Raw genomic sequence first — 11,177 nt, 5'->3', positions numbered from 1 at the left:
GCTTAGTACACGGGCGTTTTCGTACCCATTCTCCAACCTGGGTAACAGCCTCCGAGGCCGGGTTACTAGCCAGTGCATCCTGCCCAACACAGTCGCGGAACGCCATAGCCACTGTGCTACCACGAATGGTAAGTACCAAGGGCTTAATGTGCATTTATGTCTTTAAGGTCCAGCGATTATTGGGGAGAGGTCCTCAATTTCCTGTGGGAAGGTTGTGATGACGGCGCAAGGTCACGTGACCTTGGTTGCCCATTTGCCTGTCGTAGGTTGCTCTCTAGGCTCCCCCTGCTCCACAGCGTACGTTTCAAGACAGTGCTCCGCCGATAACCGCCCCCCCCCCCTCTCCCTCCCGTCTCGGCCTCCTGCCCGCTCCTTTCGTAACACTATGTTGTCATCCTATGAAGAATCCTAGCAACGTACCTGTGGCTGACGGCGATGAGGATGACGTCCATGCTGCTATTGCCAGCCCACACGAAGAAACAACTTGACGCCTTCGGGCAATATTGCAACAGATAATCCGTGGGTAGACACGCAGAGAAAGTGCCTGGGTGGTATCTGCGCTTTGTTCGGTGCTCCCTGTGATCTCTGTGCTCTGTCCTGGTCGCCCTTACGTCTCACTAGCCTTCAAGGAACGTAACAACAAAAACATTGGTGGTGGTTTGGCTCTGGTTAAACCTGGAGTGACGCGATAGCTACAGCTGGCCGGGTGGAACTTGCTCAGTTGAATTGCAAAGTCAGTTTTTCGCCGCTTCATTTCGCTGGACATTCCTTCTTCATGCCACTTGACACGGCGCATGCGCACAGCTGTTGCAGCTCGGTTTCACCAGCGCGCCGCGCCGCCAGCAGCAGCAGCTGCTCCGCACCACGTGGCTGGTCACGTGACCGACCACGTGACAAACCACGTGATCAGCCACGTCATCGCGCCGCCGGCATCCGCTCCGCACGACGTGACCTACCACGTGACAGCGTTGCGGCGCAGCCACAGGGTGGCGGCGCCGCCACGCCTAAGGCTCGAAATGATACCGTAATGTAGCTATCGCTAAAAAATGCAACAGTGCCATTCACGTCGAAACGGCGGCAGCTACATTTCTTGGGACATTATTAGTTTGGACCTCCTGGCGGGCAGTATTTAAAACCCAGCTCTCTAAGCGTAAACGCCTCTTTTGCGGCCGGTCGAACGCCAACATAGCTGGAAAGAGCAAGAGAATCAGATTCTGTTCAGAAGAGCAATTGGATGGAGTGGTCCACACTGTCGCATCAACAAATGAGACCAAGGAGATATACATGACTTCTCTCGGTCAAATGCGTTTACTCGGTCAGTAAATGCTCTGCCACAAGGTGCAGTAGGGTAATGTCCACCATTTACTGATACCCCACTAATGGTTTCACTGCTTCCAGAGGCATTGTTTTTACGCTATTAAAGAAAGTTCTTAGACATCTGATACGATAGGTGCCGACAATAGTGGCCATTGTTACATTTCTAAAAGAATATCCTCAAATGGCAAAAAATTCCATAGGTGTACTCTAAGTACAGCATAGAAGCACATACAAAAAGAGAGGAAATTAAAAAAAAAGAGTACAATACCACCATTAAACTCTTTCATGCGACCCCAGTTCCCGAGACACACCACAGCCCGGGCGCATGAGGCGAAAATAGGTTGGATCTGGCATTGCCGAGTGGACCACTCACGGTTTCACCACGAGATAGCCTTCTGCCCCAACATGAGTACTCAACGTAACGCAACGTCAAGTAGCAGCCGGGACACACTGCATGGGAGCGCCATACGTGGCTTCCCTAAGTCTATTGTTCGCTCGTGAGCATCGCTTCCTTCGCTCGTGATTCTTCTTTGCCTCATTCATGATGAGTTGTTTGTCGCTCAGTTTCCCCCTCTCTTTGTCAGCTGCATAATTCCCGATGGACGCGTCCGCGAGTAGGGGATGATCGTCGACCTCCGTAGGGAGAAAACGTGTTTTTCGTGCCCTCTCCTGTTTACCCGAGCGCTCCCTTCGCGGCATCGAGTCCGCCTGTTCCCGTGTCCCAGAGTTTCCTTTTTTTCTTTTAGTTTTTCTTTTTTTCCATTACGCAATAGCCTAGCTCAGGCCCACTCCCCGTGGCCTGTGTGCCATGGCCCCTCCAGCCCCCTGACCATCGGCACCCCTACCATCTGAACCATGGCGGACGAAGAAGATGCCCTCCACATGCTCGATGAGGATGGCATCCGAAACGCCCTCCATCGTCACAGGCGACTAAACAGCTTCGGGTGCTCCCGCAGCCTGCGGAAACTGATCACTGAAGCGAACGCCACCCTTCAGCGCCAAGGAGAAGCGGCCCGCCTGGTCACTGCGATACAGAGGACCCCTCCACCTGGCGACGCACCCGCAATCGCCAGCACATCCTCGGTGAATGCGGCCAGCGGCCAGGAAGCAAGCAAAGGTGGATGCGCTGAAACCTTTGTAACACCGCCGCCACCGCGGCTACGACGATTCGACAGCATCACGCCTGTCACCATCAGCCGTAGCGAAGCAGCCCACGGCCCAGCCCTGCTCTCAACCAAGCCGAGTACAGCTGACGCGGCGTGTCAACACGATGACACCCAGACATGCCTGGATTCCCAAAATCCAGCCATTCCAGAAGCAGACAGCAATGTGCTCCCCGCTCCTGCCGCCACAACAAACCCCGCCCCGGCCGAAGCATTCACAGAGGCAGACTACGAACGTGCTGCTCTCGCCTACGCAGAAAAAAGAGCCAGTGCCCCTCCGGCCAGGCGGCTCCCCACTCCCCCTCCCGCGGAGCCCGACAGAGCGACAGCGAAGGGGCTTGGCGCCGCAGTACAAAAGCCAGCGAGGAATGCCCCAAGACGCCGCATACAAACCACCGCGGCGGCTCCCCTGGCTCCTGCCGCTCAGCCGTCGGCAGCGCGCTTCACCGCAGCACCACCACAACAGGGAAAGAAGTCGGGCATCGCCACCGTTCTTTACTATCCCGTGGACAGGATGGCCAACTATCTAAAGCCAACGAGAGACGCCATCGCCGCTCAACTGTCCAAACTACCAGGGGTGAAAGCTGTGCGTGTGAATTTCCGCCGGAACGTGGTCGCCGTGGACGCGCACGCATCTGCCGACCTCGACCCACTCCTCGGCATCACCACCATCTGCGACATCAAGGTCCGAGCCAAGGAGGCCGGCGGCAACAGCTGCACCGGTCGAGTGTTTCGCGTGGACCGCGCGCTCTCGACCGAGGACATCATGTCGGGCATCGAGTGCAAGGTGCCGGTGCTAGCCTGCACGAGAAGCGGAAACGACATCATACTCCGCTTCGCGGGCACCCACCCACCCGAAGAGGTCTCCCTCTTCAAACTGCGCCGCCCCGTCCGCGCCCGACTACCGAGGCCGCTCCAATGCCTGCAGTGCGGTGTCATCGGCCATGCCACTGCTGTGTGTACCGCAAAGCCGAGGTGCCTCCGCTGTGGACGCGATCACCACAAGTCCCGATGTGACTCACCCCGGCCGCGATGCATTAACTGCAACGGCACGCACACATCAACCGAGCCGCGCTGCCCCCGTTGGCAACAAGAACGCAAAGTGGCCGTCCTCCTGGCGTCATCGCATCAGCCCATGTCTCGCCGTGACGCTCGCCGTGCAGTTACTGCAAAACAAACCTCTGCTGCATTTTCAAGCCAGACAGCTCCTGCGGATTCAACCAAAAAGGGCCCCCCTGCACCAACACAGCAGGACCTTACGCTTGCTGACGCCCTACCCAATAGACCAGCAGCAAAAACGGGAAGCAATACCGGCATCGAAGCACACTGTGAACCGGCGACGGAAGTCACTGCGCCTCCAATTGGAAGAGTCACTGCACGCAACTGTGCCCCAGCGCTCCCGCATACCGCTCGGTCTTTCCGTGACGTGGTGGTAGGGAGGAAGCCAGACAGCGCACCTATCGCTCAGCTCGACCAGCGTGATGCTGTCATCGCCGCGCTTGCCGCTGCCGTTCGTGCCCTCATAGAGGAATTGCCCAGCGCATCTCCGGCCCGCCAGTTATGTGCAGCTGCACTTGCAGCACAGCAAGCTCTGAACCATCATGGCTAGAAACAGTCGCGTCAACCGGCCGCGTGTGTTGCAGTGGAACTGCTGCCATCTACGCCGCCGTCAACCTGAGCTAACAGCCATGCTACCTCTACAAAAGTACGACGTCATCGCGCTACAAGAGACTTACACGCGCGCAGAGGACCTCGTACTTCCCGGATACTTGGGATACAGCAGCCCAACCGAGTGCGCGCTGGTGACCTGTGCTGACATTCCTTGCACCGACGCCGCACACCCACCTGGATCCCCTCGGGCAGCTATATATGTCCGCGCATCTTTTGCGCACCATGTAGTGCCTACTGCAGACCTCACCGGTGGCCCCGTCGAGTGTGTTGCCGTCACAGTGCGACTCGGGGGAACTGACACCACCGTTGCAAGTGTCTATGTGCGGCCTGGAAATCCGTGGGACGCACGGCTCATCGTTCGTCTCACTCAACGAATCAAGCAAAACCTACTCATTTGTGGTGACTTCAACTGTCGCCATGTTGAGTGGGGTTCCCGCACCTCATCCAGACAGGGATGTGACGTGCTAGACGCTATTCGCGCTGCGGGACTGAACCTGTTGAACACAGGTAGTCCAACGTTTGTGCGTCCGAGCTGCACTCCTACAGCTATCGACCTCAGCGTGGCTTCCCCAGATTGTGCCTACGACTGGTCTACGCACCCCGATACTGCAGGATCAGACCACCTGCCTATTGACATCTTGCCACGAACTGAACGCCCTGCGGACAAAGTGACATACAGTGTAGTGCAGTGGTCGCGCTTCCGCGAGCTATGTGAGGAAAATCCATGTGAACCACATAGATTCTTCGATCACATTGCCGCCTGTGCGAGTGGTGCCACAATACGCTGTGCTGTGCTGCCTGGAACACCTGTGCCAGACATCAAACTCTTGAACCTGCGTGCTGCGCGTCGAAGGGCTCAACGCCGTGCACGGCGCACGAACAAGCCCGCACACTGGACTATCTACAAGCGTCTGGATGCTGCGTGCCTGCGTCACGCCAAACGGCTGCGTCGTCGCAGCTGGATTTCAGTGTGCCGTGCCCTGGACGAACCCCGTGCTCAGGCTCGCGGCTGGCGGATTCTTTCATCAATGCTGCACTCCAAAGCACCACGCTTCCCTGCCCTTTCCATAGCGGTGGCTAAAGGGATAGATGCTCTTGCGCTGGCCGACCTCCTCGCTGAACACTTTGTCCCCACTCTGGTGAGTGACACGCCCATCGCCTCCATCTTTTCTGTTTCTCCATTCGTACCTTTCGTATGGTTCTCGCGCGAATTTTATGCCCTGTGCACTGAGCCTTTCACAACGCACGAGCTGGATGTCGCGCTCGAACACAAGCGCAAGCGGCGAAGTGCCCCAGGTTCAGATCAAGTCACTCACCAGATGCTGAGGAATTTAAATTGTAACCAACGTCAGCGCCTGCTTGAAGCATACAATGAAGTATTTGCAACCGGAGATGTCCCCCAGTCCTGGCGCACTGCCATCGTTATTCCTGTCCTGAAGCCGGGGAAGCCTTCTGCAAACATTAACTCTTACAGGCCGATATCTCTCACCTCAGTCCCAGGGAAAACGATGGAATATATGGCACTGAAGTGGCTTCAATGGATGGCGGACGTGAGAGGTGCACTGGCACCAGAACAAAGCGGATTCCGCCATTCCCGATGCACCGCCGACTGCATAGCGGAAATATCGGCCTTCTTAGAGGAAGCAAAATATAAGAAGCAGGCTGCCTACCTCGTCCTCCTCGACATTCAGAGCGCTTTTGACTCGCTCGCCCACGCATCTATACTTGATGCTCTGGTAAACATAGGCGTGGCTGAGAATTTATACCGATATGTCAAATCGTTTCTCTCAGGCAGAACAATGCGTGTGAAAGTTGGTGGCTCGCTCAGCACACCCCGCCACATCACCAAGGGCGTTCCGCAGGGCAGTGTTCTTAGTCCCTTCTTATTTAATATCGTGCTGGCTAACATCCCGAACATTATCCCTCGTTCCCTTCTGTATCAGGTGCGCGTCAGCATATATGCTGACGACATAGCCCTCTACTGCAGTGGCCCCACACTGTCTGGTCGTACAGTTAGAGCGCAGTTGCAACATGCACTAGAATGTGTCGGAGAATATCTCTCCACCGTGGGGCTCAGCTTGTCAACTTCCAAAACAGAGGCCCTCGTGCTCCACCCTCGTCCTGCTACATGGAAACTTATACCCAACCTGCAGCTAAAAGGGGTCCCCCTTCCGTGGAAAAAAAGTGCCCGCTATCTTGGACTCGTTATCGACGCGCAGCTCACCTGGCGGCCAGCTGTAGCTAAACTGCGGAAAGAGGCGCGCCAAGTGGCCGATGTGGCTAACCGACTACAAGCCAAAGGAGAAGGCTGCTCCCCAGAGCTGGCATACCGGTTCTACAACGGGATAGCGGTACCTAAACTCCTGTACGCTCTACCGCTCGTCGACCTGCGCCCCAGCATGTGGCGCGCCATCGACGTAGACCAACGCGCTGCGATCCGCCGTTTTATGCGCCTGCCGCGCTGGTCGCAAGTACCTGCCACCTATGCAGAAGCTGCCACATGGCCGATCTCTCTCCGGGCACAACTAACAGCCCTCAACACTGTCGAGCGCATGCAAAGAGCTCCGGGAACTTCGCAACTCCTCAGCCGACTGTCCGAAGCCCGCCACTCGCACATGGGCCGCGCAGCACAGCTGTTTGGCGTGCACATCGCCCGACCGCCCTCTAGCTGCAGCCCGGCACTTCCGCCCCACCTGCGCGCCCCGCTCAGCATCCAGACAGTCATCCCAGGCGTGCGATCCAAGAAAAACACACCCGTCTGCGCGCTACAGCAAGAAACCGCTGCGCTTCTCCACGAGGATTGCAGCGGCAGAGTGGAAATATATACCGACGGATCCGTGCTGGAAGGAGGCGCATCAGCGGCTGCCGCATGTGTAGTCCCTTCTCTCGGCATCACCAGGCAGAGCCGCCTCACATGCAGTGCCTCGTCCACAACCGCAGAAGTTGCCGCCCTGCACTTGGCAGCTGATCTCATCCTGGAGACACCAGACCTCTCTCCAGCTGTCGTCCTCAGTGACTCCAAGGCTGCGCTCACCACGCTGCGGAGGTCGCACCTTACACTGCCCATGTATGCGAACCTGGACAACAAGCTACGCCAGGCACGAGCACTCGGCCGCGACGTTCTGCTCCAATGGCTCCCGTCCCACGTCGGAATCAGCGGCAACGAGCAGGCTGACCAACTGGCCAAGCAAGCTCACGCCGACGGCACACCGGAGTGCACTGCAATATCCCCCCTCGATGTGGCTCGGCACAACATCAAAGCCCGCATCGTCGCACAACACCCGGATGCCAGAGTAGCCGCAGGCAAAGCACCGAAGCCCATAAGCTCCCGTGACTTCGATCTCATTGACCGGACCACCCTCCTTAGGATGCGCATAGGCTGCGTCTGGACAGCCGAGCGCATGCATCGTCTACGAGGCGCAGCCAGCCCCATGTGCAAAGACTGTGAAGAAGTGGAAACGCTCGATCACCTCCTCTCAAAGTGTCCTGCCCTCAAGAAGCACAGAGAAGTGCTGGAGGCAAGCTACAGACGCCTGGCCCTACCCTGCGAGAGCACACAACAACTGCTTTTCCCAGCCGGCCCGCGCGAGAAAACGCGACGCGCCTTCGGGGCTCTGCTCCAATATGTACGAGATGCCCAACTACTGGAGCGGTTTTAACCTCCCCCTTCCTGGCGGATATCCCCTACAAGCCGCACCTTTTGAAGTGCCGCACAGTTACGTCAGATGGTGATGGGTAACGGTAACTGTGTACCAAGATTATCGACTCAGGCCTGCTGCCCCGCATTCCATGCTCGGTAAACACGCCGCTTGCCGGCATTCACGCGCACATCCAGCCACCTCCATATTGGCCGAGAGACCTGCGCCTCCCTGCGGTCCGCGCGCTTCCAAACCACGCCCCTCGCTCTCTCAGTCGGCTCTGTCTCCCAGTCGAGTGCGCATCGGCGCTCTGCTCTTGGCGCGGCCTCCCCCTCCCGGCCCGAATACGCGAAGACGGGAATCGCGACTGCGCATCTGCGAGCTCTACTTTCTCCCACTATCCTGTTCCTCCTACCCTCCCCCTGCGCGGCGCAACGACCATTTCCTCACCTGAAAGAGAGAAATTACCGCACGCGTCGTGCTCCCCCCAATTTCTTATTCCTTTCCCCAAGAACATCCATCTCTCTCTCCGCGAGTAGGGTAAAGGAGCGGCAATAGACGCAGGTGTAGCAGACAAAACCTATGAGTTCAGTTCCAGGAAGCCATAAACACGCGGCGCGACGGCTGGAACAGCCGCTGTTTCTTGTTCCTTCCCCGCGTCCCGTGCTTGTACTGCTTGCCGAAGAATAAATTTCAATCAGCTCTTCCTAGAGAAAAGTTAAAAACGTGGCATTCGCACTGCATGAGTGCTGCTTGGCCAAAGTTGCTATACTAGGCACGAAGAATCACATTGTGCTCGTGAGGCAAAGCCGTTCATAATGTGTGTCCTTCCAGAAGAGGCCGTGTAGAAGGGAAAAAAAGTTATGCCTGAGCAGCGTGTGACGAGGGATATGCCGCCCGGACATGTGGAATTGAATGCCCATGCTATGGAAACACCTCACAGATCAAGCACGTCTCCGGTCACAGCATGGTAGGGAGCAGTGTAATACAGTGTAAAAATTGTGTATGGATTTAAGACCGATGCTCGCGATGAGGCAAATGAGAGCCGCTGAATTTCTAGTCGCGACCAATGGGAAACGCTGTTCTCTCGGCATGATCGTCGTCGCACAATTTGCTCTGTGCTGTACTCGCACACAACAGCGGAGCTCTTTCTAGCGAGCTCGAAGAGAACTCTGCAAACAAGAAAAAAAGAAAGGAAACGGCCCGCAGCAGAGAAGGTCAACCACAGCACTTGACGAAACGCGTGGTTGGAACGAGTTGGAGCTGTAAATTAAACAAAAATTGAACGCTGGGAACGCAAGTATTTGCACCCTTTCTCCCCATTTTACCCCCGAGGGGAAATGGTTTATGGTTCAGGGTTTAACGTCCCAAAGCGACTCAGGCTATGAGGGACGCCGTACTGAAGGGCTCCGGAAATTTCGACCACCTGGGGTATTTTTGCATGCATTGAAATCGCACAACACACGGGCCTCTAGAATTTCGCCTCCATCGAAATTCGACCGCCGCGGCCGGGATAGAATCGGCGTCTTTCGGGCCAGCAGCCGAGCGCCATAACCACTCAGCCACCGCGGCGGCCCCGAGGGGAAGTGAATTGCTAAAATCGAAGTTCGCTTGAAGGCGCATTTGCAAATTGGACAGAGGTGGCGTGGTAGTGCGTGTTGGAGCCTGCGCGTCACTAGGCAAGCCGAAGCACTGTTCATGCCCCCCGGGTGCCCACGATGGGATGCTGATGCTGGGCTCACTGTCCGCTCTGCTTCCTGGCCTCCCGGCTACAGTAGGCTTTGAAAACAGCGTCCTCGCTCGTGTTGCATTTTTTTTGCAACTTTAACCGCTACAGCATGCTATGATGTGTGCTCGTGAGTATTCGTGCGCTCTACAGTGAGCCAGAACTCTAATTTCAAGCCAACTCGGTGAGCGCCGACAGACGAAGCCACTTTAAATAATCAGTGTCACTGTATACTATAAACTGTAAAAGTCACTTCGTCTAAACAATGTTTTTGCCTCGGGTTTCATGTCCCGCCAGCGTCAGAGTAACACTGCCTTTGTTATGCATGGCCTGTTCTAACATGCTTTTTTCAACTTAAAATTAGAAACAAAACAAGGGACAGGCATCTTCATGTACACGCGATTTGCAAGTTAGTGCTTCGTCATTTGTGTCACGGGACTATATATTTTCTCGCCAAAACACTTTGCTCGGGTAAGAATGGTTAATTTCTAGCCACTGTCATAGTGGCAAGGCATTCGACTCCCCGCCTTCTTCCGTGTCCTGCAAACAAAATTTACTTTTGCTCCCCGACAACGCTTAATACAGCTGCCTTTAGCTATGATTTGAAGTTACTTCAGAACCTTATATATTAAAATTTACTATATGTTTGTCCCCGCTGTGAAAATTTTTTCTAACTGCGGTGTAGAGAAAAGAAAAGCATAATCGAGAAATTTCTTCGAGGCATAGAAGCCCAAAATCTGACCCTCCAAAGAGAACAGAATGCAGAAGGCGATTATGAGACGGGACAGCCAAGCGTGCGAGAAGTGGTCTTCCGCGGCACCCAGATCAAGTGTTCAGCATTGGTTTTGTTGCCTCTTGGTTAGGCCTTCATTTATACTAAGGCCAGCACTAAGACGGACAGATTCAATTTAGGGCAACTCTTGCAGGTGCTTCTTCGAAAGCAGTTAATGAGTTTGGTGAATGCGTATGCCATGCTGACTACCACGTGATTTTGGCTGGTGTTAAGCTGGCGGTAAAGTCAGCCTAACGAACTAAAGCCAGCGGCAGCTCTGGCTTGGCGCGCTTCACTACCGAAGGCGTTGAGGAAGCCAGCCGTGCCTCAATTTGTTGCATTATCTGATATCTTATTATAGCCAATGAATAGTTCCTAGGCACCGTCCGCAGCGGCTTCGGTGCGAAGCAAGTTAGACCCGCCAAGGATAAGCGAGCGTTGCTCTGCCCGGGCAGCACTTCGTCTCAAGGACGTGTCACACGCGTGTGTGCAATGTGTTATCCCTTATATCCTTCCATCCATATTACCACCTGTTTATATATCGAATTATCGATATATCGCATTATTTTGTGATCCACTTCGAGTTCGATATATGTCCGACTCTACTCGCTCCTGAACGATTTAGTTGTTGAAAGAGGCGCTGAAGAAAACACGCTCATTTGCAGAGCTGCGCCACAACCGCGAGTCCTTCCGCAGTGCACGTTATGCGGCGATGGTCTGTCGCGTTCGCCTGATCTTGCACGAAAACAACCTAATAGGTTTGTGTGCTCAGGCATACGTCTGCGACGCGGTCTCTGCGCTTGGAGACGCGGAACAGCTGTAAAATTCCTCTTCGGTGTCGGTTATCGCCTCTTTTACACAGTTTGACTTGCAGCTGCATTTCATGTGGC

Source organism: Amblyomma americanum, chromosome 3, assembly GCF_052857255.1.
Source record: "Amblyomma americanum isolate KBUSLIRL-KWMA chromosome 3, ASM5285725v1, whole genome shotgun sequence".
In the NCBI taxonomy this organism is placed as follows: Eukaryota; Metazoa; Arthropoda; class Arachnida; order Ixodida; family Ixodidae; genus Amblyomma; species Amblyomma americanum.
This window is presented reverse-complemented; position numbering follows the sequence as displayed.